This window comes from Budorcas taxicolor, chromosome 11 (genome assembly GCF_023091745.1).
Source record: "Budorcas taxicolor isolate Tak-1 chromosome 11, Takin1.1, whole genome shotgun sequence".
NCBI classification, from domain to species: Eukaryota; Metazoa; Chordata; class Mammalia; order Artiodactyla; family Bovidae; genus Budorcas; species Budorcas taxicolor.
Genome location: NC_068920.1, coordinates 26,033,613 through 26,052,429, shown reverse-complemented (window position 1 = coordinate 26,052,429; position 18,817 = coordinate 26,033,613).

Sequence of the window (18,817 nt, the reverse complement as noted above, 5' to 3'; positions counted from 1 at the left end):
AGCATTTAGAATAATGGACCTGTTACTTTTTAAGGACACTTTTTTACTGTTTGACCCTTTTTGCATTAAGGATTCCAGTTGGTGACCTCCGAGTTTCTACTTAACTTAGCTTCCTGATGGAAGCAATGCATAATTAGGGTTTTGTTCTAGCAGTTGGTGACCTTTGACCCCTCTCATTAAAGTGTTTAGGCTGAGGAGGGCTTGAAAAGGGTTTTCAGATGGGATATTTCCAACCTCTTCCAAGCTAAAGTATTCTTCCTCTCAGCAGAGCAAAGTCTTATGTAGAAATGGTTTCCATTCTTTATAGAGTATTCTGGTGGAACAATTCAGATCAAAGGCTTCATATTTGAAAAATGTACATTCACATTGCAGAGCAAAAAAAAATGTTATGCAAGTCAATAATATTACTTTAGAGTGACTCAAGTGTGTTCACAATTTCGAAAGAAAATGGAGAAAATGAGAACAGGGTGTATAATTTTTCTCTGCCTAATTGTATTTTTAACTGAGATGAAATCTCAAATATCCCTTTACTGCTAATGACAGGTCCCCAAGGACTCTGGGTGTAGGGTAATCTGCTTATTAATTGTCATACCTTTGATAATCTTGTACACTTAGATTAAGGGTGACAAACTTTGATCCACCTCACACTTTTGGAATGCAGATTAGTTACATTTTATTAAAGAAATAGCATTTTAGGGAAGAATATAAAATGAGAAACAGAGATAATGTTGATTAGCCCTATAGGTACCTTTAGCCCCAGAAAATTAGTTGTATTCATAGGATTTTTTACTGTTGTTGTTATAGTATTTGTTGAGTACCCATTTTATGCATGTCAGTCATTCTCTTAGGTACAGTGTAATTGTATCTTTAGATTACACAACATTTTGGGATAGGGCTGTTTATTTTTTTCTTTGCATATTCAACATATTTTATGGGGTGATTGCTATTGACTGAAGAATGTACACATTGAACTGTAAATGTCAAACAAGTGAGTAGAGATGAAGAAAGTAATGCCAGAAAGGCACAGGCTTTTGTTGTTCTAAAAGGAAAACCTGGCTGTGTCTCTCACCTACAGTCTAATCTTCAGATTTTTTGAAACTCTTACTTTTATTACGCTCTAATAAATTTTAGGATTATTTGTTTTTTTTGCCCTTCAGTTGTATGTCTCATGTAGTTTTGGATATTAAGCCCTTTTCAAATATATGATTTGGAAATATTTTCTGTCAATCTGTAAGTTGGTATTTGATTTTGCTGATGTTCCTATGTTTGGAGTTTGATGTGGTTCCACTACTTTGTTTTTGCAGTTATGCCATGCTTTTGGTGTGAAACCAAAAAAACAATTGCAAAGACAGATGGCAAGAAGATTATCTCAATGTCTTCTTCTAGTAGTTTATTTGCTTAAAGTCTTATGTTCAAATTTTTTATTCATTTTTAGTTGAACTTCGTGTATAGTAAAAAACAGGGGCACAGTTTTGGTTTTTTCATAGGACTATTGAGTTTTCCCAGTATCATTTTTGAAAAGCGTGTCCTTTTCCAACTGGATATTCTTGGCTCTTTTTCATAAGCTAACCGACAACATATGGATGTGCATTTCTTTCTGGCTTCGCTGTTCTCCTCTGTTGATCTATGTGTCTGTTTTCGTGCCAGAAGCAAATTATTCTGTTTTGCTTACTATAGCTTTCTAATACAATTTGAAATCAGCAAACCTAGTCTTGAAGTTTATTCTTCTTTCCCAAGATCACTTTTATCTTTGGTGTTTTGTGATTTAATACAGATAAATAGACCAAGAAGAGATGGAAAAAATACACAGAAGAACTATACTAAAAAAATCCTAATGACCCAGATAATCACAATGGTGTAGTTTCTCACTTAGCCAGATATTATGGAATGTGAACTCCAGTGGGTCTTAAAAACACTGCTGCCAGCAAAGCTAGTGGAGGTGATAGAATTCCAACAAAGCTATTTAAAATCCTAAAAGTTGATGCTATTAAAGTGCTCCACTCAATATGTCAGAAAATTTTGAAAAGCCAGCTGTGACCAGAGGACTGGAAAAGGTCAATCCTCATCCCAATTCCCAAGGAGGACAGTATTAAAGAATGTTCAAGCCACTGAACAGATGCAGTCATCTCCAGTGCTAGTAAGGTTATGATCAAAATCTTCCTGGCTAGTCTTCAGCATTATGTGAACCTAGAACTTCCAGATGTTCATCTTGGCTTTAGAAAAGGCAGAGGAACCAAAAATCAAATTGGCAGCATTTGGTGGAACATAGAGAAATCAAAGGAATTCCAGAAAACCGTCTGCTTCATTAACCTTACTGAACTGTGTAGATCACAACAAAGTGGAAAATTCTTAAGGAGATGGGAATACCAGACGAACCTTACCTGTCTTCTGAGAAAGCTGTATGCAGATCAAAGAGTAACAGTTAGAAGCACACAAGGAACAATAAACTGGTTCAAAATTGGTGAAGGAGTCTGTCAAGGATGAATATTGTCCATCACAGCACTGATTTAACGTATATGCAGAGCATGTCATGTGAAATGTTGGACTGGATGAGTCCTAAAGGTTGGAATCAAGATTTCCGGGAGAAATATCAACAACCTGAGATATGTGAATGATACCACTCTAATGGTAGAAAGTGAAGAAGAACTAAAGAGCCTCCGATGAGTGTGAAAGAGGAAAGTGAAAAAGCTGGTTAAAACTCAATATCAAAAAAGCTAAGATCATGGCATCTGGTCCCATCACTTACATGCAAATAGAAGGGGGAAAGGTGGAAGCAGTGACAGATTTACTCTTCTTGGGCTCTAAAATCAATGTGGATGGTGACTGCAGACATGAAATTAGAAGAAGACTGCTTCTTGGCAGGAAAGCTGTGACAAAACTAGGCAGTGTGTTAAAAGCAAAAACATCACTTTGCCAACAGAGCTTTGTATAGTCAAGGCTATGATCTTTCCTGTAGTCATGTACACAGGTAAGAGCTGGGCAGACAGTAAAGAAGGCAGAGTGCTGAAGAACTGATGTTTTTGAACTGTGGTGCTGCAGAAAACTCTTTAGAGTCCCTTGGGCACCAAGAAGATCAAAACCAGTCAATCTTGAAGGAAATCAACACCATATACTCTTCAGAAGGACTGATGCTGAAGCTGAATCTCCAATACTTTAGCCACCTAATGTGAACAGCTGACTCACTGGAAAAGACCATGATGCTGGGAAAGATTGAAGACAGAGGAAAAAGAGGGTGACAGAGGATGAGATGGTTGGATTGCATCACAAATTCAATGGGCATGAACTTGGGCAAATTCTTGGAGATGGTAAGGGACAGGGAAGTCTGGTGTATTACAGGCTGTGGAGTCACACAGAGTCAGGCAAGTCCTGGCAACTGAACAACAACAACAGTTTTATACAAGTTGTAGAATTTTCTAATTTCAGTTTTGTGAAAAATGCCTTGGAATTTTGAGAGACTGCAGTGAATATGTAGATAGCTGTGGGTAGTATGGGTATATTAACAATATTAATTCTTCCAGTCAATAAATATGAAATATGTTCCTTTCGTGTCTTTTAAATATTTCTTTCATGATTGTCTTGAATGTTTTCATACATAGATCTTTCAACACCTTGCTTAAAATTATTTCTAAGTATTTTATTTTTTTGATGTAATTGTAAATGGGATTATTTGTATTTCTATAATGTGTTTTGGTGAATGGATAGGTAACTGAGTTTTATATATTCAAATACAGCATAAAAAATGCATGCTATTTTTTTACAGAATAGACAACCCCCCGCCCCTCCCCCACCCCAATAAGATAGTTTTTTATCTGGGCAGTTTTTTATCTGTATCTTTCAAAACTCTGCAATCCCCTGAGTATATACCAAGAGAAATCTATAATTCCTTAGTCTTTGCCTTCATATCAGCATCACAGAGCATTCAGTAAGCTTTGAGTTACCTTAAACAAGTCAGTCTCCTCATCGGGTGCCGTGGTCTAATGCTTATGTTCTCACAAAATTCATATGTTGAAAACCTAACCCCCAAATTGACAATTTTAGATGGTGGGACCACTTGAAAATAATTAGGTCATGAGTTCAGAACCCACATGAGGGCAGAGCCCACATGAATGGGATTAGGGCTCTTGTGAAAGAGGCCTGAAATACTTGCTCATCCCTTCTATTTAGGGATATGTCCTGGAAGAGGCCCTGATTCACTCAACCATGCTGGCATCCTGATGTTGGACTTCTAGCCACCAGAACTTAGATAAATACTTGGTTTATAAACCACCTAGCCTCTGGCATTTTGTAATAGCAGCCTGCATTCACTAAAACTCTGGACATGATTAAGTGGGGGAAAAAAAAATTGTCAATCTTCTTTTCCCTTCCTAGGTCATGAGTGTGGAACAGGTAGCAAAGATATTCAATTCCAGTGGCACGTGGTAATGTACTCCATAAAATTGTACATTTCTTTCAAATTGTAATTCTTTCACATGCTCACCTGGGAACATACTTTCTTAGATGTAATTAACATTTAAACCAATAGCTCATGGATTTTATGGGATCAGTTGAGGGTGTTAAGAGCAAAGATAAAGGTTTCCCAAAGTAAAAACAATTCAACCTGAAGACTGCACCATTACTGGTACCCCAATCTCCAGCCTGTCAGCCCAAAGTTGAAGCAACTGAACTCGAAGGCCTGTCGCTGGGCTGTCATCAGAATCCCAACATAACTGCTCTTTGACTTAGTAAACTTATTTCACTTCTCTAGGCCTTGGTTTTCTCAACTAAACAAGGACATTAGAGTAGAAAATCCTTTACATTTCCAAGATTATGCAAATCTCTGTATAAAATATGATCCAAAACTGAGGTTTTTTTCTTTTTCTGGAAAAGAAAATTATCGATTGGTTGTGCAGCTTCCGTGTTGGATCTCTTCTACTTCTAATTATCTGCTCTATCTCACAGTGTTTTTCTCTAGCTTAGCTTTAAGAAAAATTCCTTGATAGAAAAAATTACTTGATTGTTATGAAATACTTTTATTTTTGGTCTTTCATTGAAAAGCAGGAGTTGTAGTTAAGCAGACTAGTGAGAGAAACTGTTTCTAAATGTCAGTATGTCACCTTGAGGAATTTTGCTATGCGTAGTTGTTCAGTTGAGCCCAATGCTTTATGACTGCATGATCTGTCGACCCCATGGACTGCAACACACCAGGCTCCTCTGTTCATGGGGATTTCTAGGCAAGAATACTAGAGTGGTTTGACATGCCCTCTTCCAGGGATCTTCCTGACCAGGGGTGGAATCCAGGTCTCCTGTACTGCAGGCAGACTGTTTACTGTCTGAGCCCACAGCTCCCAATAAAATGAGTCTTGATGTATACAGAAGATGCGTGATTGTCTACTTTTGTTTCCTGCAACAGTGTTTTTTTTTTTTTCCAGCTAACATATCAGTCCCATTTCTATTCACCTGAAAGCTATCTAGAATGCAAGTTCTTTCTAAAAGAAAAAAAAATAACACAAAAGTAACTTTTATCTGGAATAGCAGTTAAAATTTTGTCCAGTTGTCAGTGTATTTAAAATACCAGAGGCTGAGTATTTGCTTTTAATTCTAATATTTACCTCAAAAGGAACAAATAAGCTGGTCTGTGAAAAATACCAGTTTCTGCCATGTTTGATACTCAGTAAATAGGACGTTCAGGGTAGTTGGTGCAGCCTTTGTAAACCCAAGGGAACTGAATTAAAGCAGTGGGAATTGGTGTTGTTCAAATAATTAACTATAAGACAGAATGTGGTCAGTGAGATAAAAATGATGAGAATGAAATTAGGAAGCCATAAGGAGGAAGATGGTACTTTCATCTGGGAAAAGTAGGTAACAATTCATCAAGGAGGTGAATTTTTTTGTACCTTCAAAGAAAGATTAGGTGTTCATGTACAATGTAAAAATACTTGAATTGTAGACTCTCGTTAAAGTGTTTTCATCTGTTATGAAAATACTTTATGTGTTTTCATCTGTCAAGGAAAAGCACAGAATGCCAAATGTCCACATAACAAGGAGACCTGAGCTGTGTCAGAGTCATGAAAGGCTGCCTTGTGGAAATGGTTTTTACTGAGATCTGAAAGATGCTGAGGAAGTGATCATGTAAGAGAAAGAGGGTCTTCCAGAGAGAAGGAATGGCATTTATAAAGAGTTAGCCATATGTGAGAATATACAGTGAGAAGATCACACATGCCAGGATTGCACCTTCAAAGAATTCAATTTACTTGGTAAAACTTATGCTAACTGGACAAGAATACAAGGTGGAATAGGATCAGTTCTGTGAAAGAGATAAGAATCAAGTTTTGCAGAGCATAGGAGATATTTCCATTTGCTTGGTAATTCAGTAAAGATTCACTTAAACCTAGGAAATGTGCTTTCTATTGCTACTTTTGCATCAAGTTTTATAAGTTTGGATAAGTGGCATAATCATTCTTGGATTTACTTATATATCCTTAATATGGGAAGATTGTCTAGATAATTTCCAAGGTTTCTTCCCTTTTTGAATATCCAGTGAATCCCACTGGTTATTATCTGGAATTAAAAAAAAAATAAAACCCTTTTACTTACAAAGTATAATGTTTGATACCTACAACATTATATAAAAAGCATTGAAATTCTTGCTGTTTTCTTTTTTCAGTATTTTAAAAATATTTTTTCCAGAAAATGTTACAAGATATATAAACAATACATGACAATTTAAATAGGTATACATTATTAATGGATCCCCTCAGTGAGTTAGTTAACATATCTATTAATATCATCTCACATATTTAACTTTCAAGATCTTTTTGGTGAGGCCTTTTAAGTTTTCCTCTATTACATGTGTACTAAATGACTTTACTCATGTCCAACTCTTTGAGACCCCATGGACTATATAGCCTGGCAGGCTCCTCTGTCCATGGGGATTCTCCAGGAAAGAATGTTAAGGTAGGTTGCCATGCACTCCTCCAGGGGATCTTCTGACCCAGGGATTAAACTCCTTTTTCTTTATGTAATGTCCTTGTATTCCTTTGTCTTTGGAAATGTTCTTTGCTCTAAATTTTACTGTGTCTAGTATTAACATATGCTTTTATGCTGGGGTCCAGCCCTGGTGGATCTGGGGAATTCAAAGCAGGGACTGCGACGGCGTCTGAGGAATTAATTACTTAATTAAAGATATGGAGGGAGATAAGAAAGAAATAGTGTAGTAGGAAAATAAGTGGAGAAAAGATGCTGAATAACTTGGTTTACGCGGAAAACCAATAAAACTCCAAGACAAGGAGTTTGCAACATCTATGTAGGCCACTGGTGCCCACTTGAATAGCGGAGGCTGCCCCGCCTTGGGCTCCCTCTCCCGTGGGTCTTAGAAGCCAGGGCAAGTAAGTAGACATTGTGAGCCTCCACGCTCCAGATGGGAATTCAGCCAGAAAAGAAGAGAATGAGAAAAGACCACACTGGAGAAACCAGTCTTTCCCAGGAACTGATCCGTTTCTTTATTTCCCAGGTTCACTTTTATACTTTTAGTTATCAGTTCAGTTCAGTCGCTCAGTCATGTCCGACTCTTTGCAACCCCATGAATCACAACACGCCAGGCCTCCCTGTCCATCACCATCTCCCGGAGTTCAGTCAGACTCACGTCCATCGAATCAGTGATGCCATCCAGCCATCTCATCCTCGGTCATCCCCTTCTACTCCTGCCCTCAATCCCTCCCAGCATCAGAGTCTTTTCCAGTGAGTCAACTCTTCTCATGAGGTGGCCAAAGTACTGGAGTTTCAGCTTTAGCATCATACCTTCCAAAGAAATCCCAGGGTTGATCTCCTTCAGAATGGACTGGTTGGATCTCCTTGCAGTCCAAGGGACTCTCAAGAGTCTTCTCCATCACCACAGTTCAAAAGCATCAATTCTTTGATGCTCAGCCTTCTTCACAGTCCAACTCTCACATCCATACATGACTACTGGAAAAATCATAGCCTTGACTAGATGGACCTTAGTCGGCAAAGTAATGTCTCTGCTTTTGAATATACTATCTAGGTTGGTCATAACTTTTCTTCCAAGGAGTAAGCATCTTTTAATTTCATGGCTGCAATCACCATCTGCCATGATTTTGGAGCCCAAAAATATAAAGTCTGACACTGTTTCCACAGTTTCCCCATCTATTTCCCATGAAGTGATGGGACCGGATGCCATGATCTTCATTTTCTGAATGTTGAGCTTTAAGCCAACTTTTTCACTCTCCTCTTTCACTTTCATCAAGAGGCTTTTTAGTTCCTCTTCACTTTCTGCCATAAGGGTGGTGTCATCTGCATATCTGAGGTTATTGATATCTCTCCCGGCAATCTTGATTCCAGCTTGTGTTTCTTCCAGTCCAGCGTTTCTCATGATGTACTCTGCATAGAAGTTAAATAAGCAGGGTGACAATATATAGCCTTGACATACTCCTTTTCTTATTTGGAACCAGTCTGTTGTTCCATGTGCAGTTCTAACTGTTGCTTCCTGAACTGCATACAGATTTCTCAAGAGGCAGGTTAGGTGGTCTGGTATTCCCATCTCTTTCAGAATTTTCCACAGTTTATTGTGATCCACACAGTCAAAGGCTTTGGCATAGTCAATAAAGCAGAAATAGATGTTTTTCTGGAACTCTCTTGCTTTTTCCATGATCAAGCGGATGTTGGCAATTTGATCTCTGGTTCTTCTGCCTTTTCTAAAACCAGCTTGAACGTCAGGGAGTTCACGGTTCACGTATTGCTGAAGCCTGGCTTGGAGAATTTTGAGCATTACTTTACTAGCATGTGAGATGAATGCAATTGTGCGGTAGTTTGTGCATTCTTTGGCATTGCCTTTCTTTGCAATTGGAATGAAACTGACCTTTTCCAGTCCTGTGGCCACTGCTGAGTTTTCCAAAATTGCTGGCATATTGAGTGCAGCACTTTCACAGCATCATCTTTCAGGATTTGAAACAGCTCAACTGGAATTCCATCACCCCCACTAGCTTTGTTCGTAGTGATGCTTTCCAAGGCCCACCTGACTTCACTTTCCAAGATGTCTGGCTCTAGATGAGTGATCACATCATCATGATTATCTGGGTCGTGAAGATCTTTTTCGTGCAGTTCTTCCATGTATTCTTGCCACCTCTTCTTAATATCTTCTGCTTCTGTTAGGTCCATACCATTTCTGTCCTTTATCAAGCCCATCTTTGCATGAAATGTTCCCTTGATATCTCTAATTTTCTTGAAGAGATCTCTAGTCTTTCCCATTCTATTGTTTTCCTCTATTTCTTTGCATTGATGGCAGAAGGCTTTCTTATCTCTTCTTGCTATTCTTTGGAACTCTGCATTCAGCTGCTTATATCTTGCCTTTTCTCCTTTGCTTTTCATGTCTCTTCTTTTCACAGCTATTTGTAAGGCCTCCCCAGACAGCCGTTTTGCTGTTTTGCATTTCTTTTCCATGGAGATGGTCTTGATCGCTGTCTCCTCTACAATGTCACGAACCTCTTTCCATAGTTAATCAGGCACTCTATCAATCAGATCTAGTCCCTTAAATCTATTTGTCACTTCCACTGTATAATCATAAGGGATTTGCTTTAGGTCATACCTGAATGGTCTAGCTTTTAGTTATACATAGAGATAAATGTAAGAGACATAGTCATGCAGGGTCAGCTGCTCAGACCCTTATCTAAAGACCTTGTTCTCAGCATATCTTTGTTACAAGGGTCTTACATTTCACAATTTCTTTTGGTTGGAGACCGATTAACATTTTATGGCCCGACCTGTCTTTCTATTGATAAAGGTTAATCGATCAGAAGGCTTGTTTCCCCTTAAGATCTATTTAGTCTGAAGATAGTGATAAAGTTACAATTTTACATAGCAAGGACACAATGATTTATAACAAAGAAAGAGGAGTACAGTGATGTATAACAAAAGAGAAAATTCATTAACTCAAAAGATCTAGTATTGCTAACATCAAAACTACTATATTTCTTTTTCTACATTCCAATTACATTGATTAACATACTCCCAGGTGCCTAAGGATATGGAGGCCTGGCGGCAATCATTAACTCAGCAATAAAACCCTTCAGCAACATGATTTTTATCTTTAGAAAAACACTATGCTAACTAAGACTTTCAAAATACTCCAAACTCTCTGTGCCATTTATGGTTGAGAGGTTGTAAACAATCATGTAAGTAGTAGCAGGAGTGTGGATAATCCTGTCACACAAGCTAGTCTGCCAGCAGAGAGGTTTTTGGACTGAAACACCCTTGTCATGCCCAGGAGATTTATTAATTGGAGTCCTAAGTTAACTCCATTTCAGAGAGAGGTGGTGGGGGATGGCCCCCCATATAATGTCAGAAGAGTACGCGAAAAGCACAATGCAGTAAGGCAGGTAGACTCTGGTTTTGAGGCAGATGCATGAGCAGATCCAGTGAGGCTCCCTTAAGGCCCGACTCGCCTTTGCCTGTCGGGCCCCTACACCTCATGACCTTTGCCACAGGCGGGACACGTCCTGCTGGCTCCTGGCACTTTTATCCTTTTATTTTCCAAGTATCCATGTGATTATTGAGTTTCTTGGGCTTTCCTGGTGGCTCAGACAGTAAGGAATTCACTTGCCTTGTGAAGACCTGGATTCTTGCCTGGAGAATTCCATGGACAGTGCAACCTGATGGGCTACAGTCCATGGGGTCACAAAGAGTCAGGCACAGCTTAGCAACTAACCCTCCACCTGGTGTTCCTTCACATTTGTTCCTTGGGAGGAACAGCCCTACTCAGGCTGCCTTCTGATCTAGGTTGGAGGTCAGGAATGCTGGTCCTGGCTTGTCTTCTCTTAGGTGCTGCTGTGTTGCTCTTCCATTCTTCAGGCCTTAAACTAGTTCACCTTCTTCTTGCCAAATATACAAGGTCCCTTTAGTGATCTCTTGTTTTTTCCAGAACAGAGGAGTGGGCACAAAGAGGTCAAGGTTGTCTTGTCTTGAATCACATCTTGTCTTGAAACATATCTTGACCAGAAGCCCAAGGTGTGTTTTATAACCTAGGGAAGAGATTTCATGGAGGGAAGTTGAGGAGGAAAGTGGAAAGGAGTCCACAGCAGGCTGGAGATGAAAGTTGTGGAGTCCCTTTCTTTAGAAGTCATCAGAAGCTGAGAAGGTATTTTTCCTAAGTGATATGTATATTCAGCTCTGAGTAAGTATACTTTCTGTTTCAGCAAACTGTAAGTTTTCTGTATGTTTTCATTAATTTTCTTTACAAATGCATATATATGATGATATCCATATGACATTTTATTCAATCTTCTAGGCCATTGGCCCAGTTTTATTATGACTTGAGATTTAAAAACTGAAAAAAGATATCTATTGTAGAGTTTGGATTATTTACCAGTTGATGTATTGATGGAATAACAAAGAACTGAAGATGATTACTTAATTTTGCTCACAAAATTTTATATATGCATATGAAGAGAGTTATTCACATATAATTGTATTTCTTACCCCTTGTGGTATTCTGAGAACTTTGATTGAAGCTATATGTAAAAGAAATTACTTTATTATGATAGTTACATAACTGGTGTAATTACATGTGTACATTCAGAATCCATTAGTCCAGTGGCCATAAAAATGAGTGTCCTCATCCCCTGGGGAAGAAAATGTTACCATTTCAATTTCTATTTATTTTTATCTCACTGTCATTTAGTTTATATTTTCTGTATATCTTTTAAATGTCATAATATATAAGAATAGCAGTGCATATATAATATTTTTACATAATATAATTAGGTCACTGTTGGAAAATGGAAAATAATTTGGAGATTAGTTCTTCAAGAAACAGAAAATTATAAAAATTTGCTGCATAAAATGTTACTTAATTTGGTGGAGTTTACCAACAATTTTTTATCGAACTAGTTCAACTGAAGAGGCAGAATATTCAGAACATCCTTGTTTGCATGAGTTTGCATAGAGCCTCAGAGACGGAAACATTTTTGAAGTTGGATAGAAGACCAAGAGATCTGACTGGACAGGGGAAAACTTGAATCTTGAATGCAAGAGAGCATGTTTGCTCCCCTCTGTGTGGTCTAAGTTGTTTTTCTTTAAATCACCTCCCTTTCTTCACCTTTATTCCTTAAACCCATCCTCTGCTTTACTAGTTCTTTTCCAATAGTACAGATCACCTGTTAACATACCACATAATGTACTTGGATTCATGTTTATTGCAGATTATCTGTCTTCCCCTAGCTAGAATATCAGTTCCATGAGGATAAGTGTCTGCCTGCTTTGTTTATTGATGTAAACTAAGCACCTATGAGGGCTTCCCTGGTGGCTCAGAGGTTAAAGTGTCTGCCTGCAATGCAGGAGACCTGGGTTCAATCCCTGGGTTGGGAAGATCCCTTGGAGAAGGAAATGGTAACCCACTCCAGTATTCTTGCCTGGAGAATCTCATGGACGAAGGAGCCTGGTGGGCTACAGTCCACTGGGTTGCAAAGAGTTGGACACGACTGAGCGACTTCATTTTCAGTTTCACTTCAAGCACCTATAAGAATTTCTGAGTCAAGGAAGAATTAAGTCAATGATCCATTGGTTAAATGACTAACAGCAGAGTACTGGGCAGGCCTATGGGTTTCAAAATTTTGTGATTTTGGAAAATTCTGAAAGAGATGGGAATACCAGACCGCCTATCCTGCCTCTTGAGAAATCTGTATGCAGGCCAGGAAGCAACAGTTAGAACTGGACATGGAACAACAGACTGGTTCCAAATAGGAAAAGGAGTACGTCAAGGCTGTATATTGTCACCCTGCTTGTTTAACTTATATGCAGAGAACATCATGAGAAACACTGGACTGGAAGAAACACAAGCTGGAATCAAGATTGCTGGGAGAAATATCAATAACCTCAGATATGCAGATGACACCACCCTTATGGCAGAAAGTGAAGAGGAGCTAAAAAGCCTCTTGATGAAAGTGAAAGACGAGAGTGAAAAAGTTGGCTTAAAGCTCAACATTCAGAAAACGAAGATCATGGCATCTGGTCCCATCACTCCAAGGGAAATAGATGGAGAAACAGTGGAAACATTGTCAGACTTTATTTTCTGGGCTCCAAAATCAATGCAGATGGTGATTGCAGCCATGAAATTAAAAGACACTTACTCCTTGGAAGAAAAGTTATGACCAACCTAGATAGTATATTCAAAAGCAGAGATATTACTTTGCCGACTAAGGTCTGTCTAGTCAAGGCTATGATTTTTCCAGTAGTCATGTATGGATGTGAGAGTTGGACTGTGAAGAAGGCTGAGCACCGAAGAATTGATGCTTTTGAACTGTGGTGTTGGAGAAGACTCTTGAGAGTCCCTTGGACTGCAAGGAGATCCAACCAGTCCATTCTGAAGGAGATCAACCCTGGGATTTCTTTGGAAGGAATGATGCTAAAGCTGAAACTCCAGTACTTTGGCCACCTAATGCGAAGAGTTGACTCATTGGAAAGGACTTTGATGCTGGGAGGGATTGGGGGCAGGAGGAAAAGTGGATGACCGAGGATGAGATGGCTGGATGGCATCACGGACTCGATGGGTATGAGTCTGGGTGAACTCTGGGAGTTGGTGATCAACAGGGAGGCCTGGCATGCTGTGATTCATGGGCTCCCAGAGTCGGACACGACTGAGCGACTGAACTGAACCGAACTGAACTGATTATCTATTTTAAATAACCTGTTCTACAGTTAATGTTACAAGATTAAGACATGTTTCTGTTTCTTTTATCAGCATAAACATAAACTATATTTTAAGAAAATATTTTAGACCAAACATGATAGCCAAAATGCACATTTGGAAAAAAAAGCAATTATACTAGTTTATTTGTTTTCTTTATCAAAAATATATTCCTTTTCAAAAACTTTTTCTTACATAGGTATGTGTACATATATGTTTATATATATAAATAAAATTCCATCTAGTCAAAGCTATGGTTTTCCCAGTAGTCAGTATGAATGTGAGAGCTGGACCACAAGGAAACTGAGCACTGAGGAATTGATGCTTTTGAACTGCAGTGTTGGAGAAGACTCTTGAGAGTTCCCTGGACTGCAAGAAGATCAAACCGGTCAACACTAAAGGAAATCAGCCCTGAATATTCATTGAAAGGACTGATACTGAAGCTGAAGCTCCAATACTTTGGCCAAATGATACAAAGAATTGACTCATTGGAAAAGACCCTGGTGCTGGAAAAGATTGATGGCGGGAGGAGAAGGAGAAGGCAGAGGATGAGATGGTCGGATAGCATCACTGAGTCGATGGGCATGAGTTTGAGCAAATTCCAGGAGATGGTGCAGGACATGGGAGCCTATTGTGCTGCAGTCTGCGGGGTCTCAAACAGTTGTATATGACTGAGTGACTGAAGTTAATTGAAGGTATGATATGTGTTATGTATATAACATAATGAATATATGATTATTATACATAAGTCTCATTGACACATATGCTATTTTAATTTCAGGTATCATTATACATAGATAATATTGACTTATAATGTTATTTTGTTTCAAGTGTACAACACAATTATTTGACATATATTGCAAAACGATCACCACAATAAGTCTGGTGAACATCCCTCATTTGAAATATTTACAATTTTCTCCTTGTGATGAAAACTTTTACCATCTCTTGCTGCTGCTGCTGCTGCTGCTGCTGCTGCTGCTCAGTCGTGTCCAACTCTGTGCGACCCCATAGACGGCAGCCCACCAGGCTCCCCCGTCCCTCGGATTCTCCAGGTAAGAACACTGGAGTGGGTTGTCATTTCCTTCTCCAATGCATGAAAGTGAAAACTGAAAGTGAAGTCGCTCAGTTGTGTCCGACTCTTTTGGCAGTGTTCAAATATGCAATAAGTATATTCCCTTTTTGACTTAGTGCAGTTAAATGAGACAAGTGGCTCTGAGTTTTATAATCAAAGAATCATGTTGAAACAGTTGAGTTGAATCAAACTTCTCAGTGCCAACTCAGAGAGAGCTTTCTTGAAAAATCCATCCCTCTTTAGGCCCACCTGGCTCCCATCACACATGGTTTGGTGTGCAGGCATAGATCAGTGTCTAAGGCTTATGGTATCTTTTCCACGTGTCCATGCATTTCTTTCTCGACATCATTCAGTGCTTCATCAGTCTCCTGTCTTCGCTATCCAAAGAGGTTATAATTACAGCAGAAGACGTCTAAGTAGCTAGACTCGCAATTGCTGCCCACTGGGCACTTTGGAAAGAGGCTGGGAAGGAGTCCTTCCAGTATTAGCGTTTTAAATTCAGTTTGAAGAGTGAATCAACAAGCTTCAGTTTGAAGCTTTCCAGTTTGAAGAGTCAATCAACACAAATATGTATCAGGAGTGAACATTGTTTGATTATTTATTTGATTAGTGATTAGCTGACCGTCTGCTGAGAGTAAGGCAATAAAGCGTTAGTAAACAAGGCAGGATTCAGGCAAAAGGATGAGAACCTCTTGGAGAAAGTGGACACATGATTAACGAGACCATGACCTCTATTGGTTTAGGTTTTAGGTTTTGTTTAGGCTGGCTCTGTAAAGGTACGGGTTGTTTCCATTTGATTTCCGTTCATCCTCTATGCTTTACAATGTATGTGTTATTTAAGTGTTGATAGTGACTAGTGACTTAATGCTTGTTATCACTGGGTAGTTGTGCTTTGGTTCTGGTATTCCAGAGGGCCTAGCAGAGGCTCCATAGAATATTTATTTCTATCATTTGCTGCAGAACCTTAATATTTTTTGGTGATTTCTGGTACAAAGATACGAAATACAGGAAAATAGAGCTCAGGTGCTTTTGGATAAAACTTTAATTTATCTCCTCCCTTCTCTCTGACTTTTCAGTCATTTATTGACTTAACTAGTCCCATATTGCTGGATGCCTTTTCTGGCTCTTATGTCTGCCTCATTCCTTGCATGTGGTCAAGGTCTATTTCATTTCCTGTATCTCTCGCGTGCTTTGTGTCTTTTAATTTGGCAGAGCCCTCTTTGATTTTTAGTGTCATAATCCCAGCTCTTTCTCATCTCTTTCTTTTTCTCTACCAGCCACAACTCCCCAATCCACATTAAAGTTTCTCTTTTCTAATTCTGGACATACTGCTCTCTTGGACTAAATGTTCTTGGTTTCCTGTTGCTTTGTAGAATAAAGATAAACTCTCCATTTTGCAATGTATGATTCTCCTTAATGCATAAAAATCCATACAAGTATTTCTCCATTCTAAGCCTACAGTAATGTATACAGTATATCATGGAAGCATAATCATGAGAGATACAACATGAATGGTAAAAAATGAAAATTTCTTGTGTTTTTGTCAGACTTGATTATTCACTGATAACTCATAATGCTATACGTATTTTATATCTCAGTTGCCTTGATCTGGGATGTCAGAGATCCTTACTTCATAAGATGATCCTAAATTAATTGACAGATATACTGTTTTCCCATTTTTGTACATCAATATCCCATCAACTTTTCAAAACTCCATCACAAAGCCATCCCATCAGCGTCACTCCTATGACACACTCACATGGCTCCTAGCTTTACTTCAATATACTGTAGCACCGTGTTGACATCACATCTTATTCTTCTACAACCTATCATGTAATATAGCAAATTGTGTGTTTATATCACCCTCTCCTTCTCCACAACTTGCGGGCCTGCTTCTGGAAAACAGAGATTTTTTTAAACCTCAGTTTAAGTCCTCATTGTATCCATGACATGTGATTTACTAACCTATAAGGTCAGTGAACTTTGAAAGTTTTTCATTCGTTGGTTTCCATTCGGTAACCACTGATACTATTCTTGATATGGTAGGGCCATTTCTTCAAATGTAGTCTTACTTGGAAATCTGTAAAAGAGGGGGAAATTGATGCTTTCTGGGTGGCAAGGGAGTGATTCTTAAATCGTGTCCAAATATCCCTGCTCTGGCTATTCCTGACTGACTCTATAATGTTTCTGTGGCTCTGTTCAATACTGTCTGAAATCTACAGTATTCACTTTATATGTCACAGTCAAGCAAGGAGAGCACTCTCAATGTCACCACCTCTGTTCTTGATGTAAAGTCCTAAATTTATGCTTGAAATAAATTTTATAAGAGACAAATACATGAAGATGCGTGTGGTCTATTGGTGTGTGTATATTTCCTCCAATTACATTGTCCCCCTTATTGCCAAATTTTCCCTGTAATTAATACCATTTTCTCTGCTGGAAATATCTAGACATTGAAGGAAAGAAAGTTAAGCAGGTAACAAATAGAATTAGATGTTTTTGGCAGTAAATGACTTACAAAGTGCTTACAGGGTGTTTGATGGTCTTTTACCTTTTGGAAGAAGAAAGTGAAAATACAAAAAAGCTGACACTTTACATGCATGAAGACACCAAAGGAGGAATTGATAGATTGCTTTGGGAGAGAGTATTCTGTCATATTCTGAAAAGTTTGTGTCATCCCAGGTAGAGGCAGGGGCAGGACTCAGGCAAGAATAATCCTGCCTATGAGGGAAGAGGTTGGTTTTGCTGGACAGTGTTCCTGTATGTGGGTGAAAGGTGTCTGCCTAAAAGAAGATGATTTGGCTGGATTGTGCCCTGAGGAGTTGCTAAGCTTTGTTCCTCTCTAGAACTATGACCTTTAGTAACAACAAACGAAAACTCCTAAAACAAAGGACAATTTCAGAAAAAAGAGGAGAGAAGAGAAATGGAAATAAAAGGGAATATGAAATATATGCTGTTGGGATATTTAAAAAAGCATATATATTTGGCTCCTTAAAAATAAAGTGTTCAACACCATTTCATCCTTCACTACCCAAGTCCTAGACTCACTTTCCCTTTGCTGCCTTTCCTTCCTTCCGTCTTTCTCTTCCTTTTCTTTTTTTCATGCCCCTTTCCCTTCTACCTTTTGATTCCCCATTTTCTTTACCAGGAATTACTGCTAAAGTCCTAAAGATGCTGTAACACCAGCCCAGCAACATCATCGGCTTCCTAGGAGAGCCCGTCAAGAGATTGGCCCTCATTCCAGGTTGTTTGGAGGCTATTGAACAAGCTGAGCATCCCTAATCCAGTCACATTGCTCCAGTCTCAGTAGAGACTCAGTCTATTTGGAGAATTTTATAATTTTATAGTTTAGTGACCTACTAGGGCATGTTTATAAGGCCAAATAATTAATGACAAGGATAATACTCTAAAAGGAAGAGAGAATGGTATCTCACTTCTCAGATAAATGTGTTTTTAAATCCAGCTTTCTGATCTACTCAGTGTCTATGTGACCAGTTGGTCAATTGTCCAAAATCCACAGTGATGGACAGATGCACACCAGTATTTCTGCCATTCAATTGTTCAGAGTGTTTATGATACGTGGGTTTCCTGTGGGCTGCTTAATTTTCTCCAGATGGTGCTTGCAGAGTGAGGGAAACAGAGAGGCTGTGGTGACTACTGCAGGTGGGGAGCTGTGAGTTCCAGAACATTTCCCCTGATTAAAAAGGAAACTATGAATTTGGGGATCCCTAACTTGTGAATGTCCTGGAAAAGCAAAAGGATACCCTACAGGGAAACACTTGTCAGTCAGGGGGAATTTCAGATCAGTCCGTCTGGACCAAGAGAAGGCTACAACAGCACCATGTAAGTCAGTGATGTCAGAACTTTCCCGTCTCGTTACCATCCACCTTGTTCCAACATGGCCTAAGGAATGAGGATCCAGAGAGGGAGAGAGAAGGAACCTTGCAGAAATGGACACATCTGCATTTCCTGGTAGGTCCCCTGGGCCTCAGCAGGGGAGAGGGAAACATTGAATAGGCTGAATATGAGGTGGAGCTGACACTTGACTGACCTGGACTTGGGAAACCCAG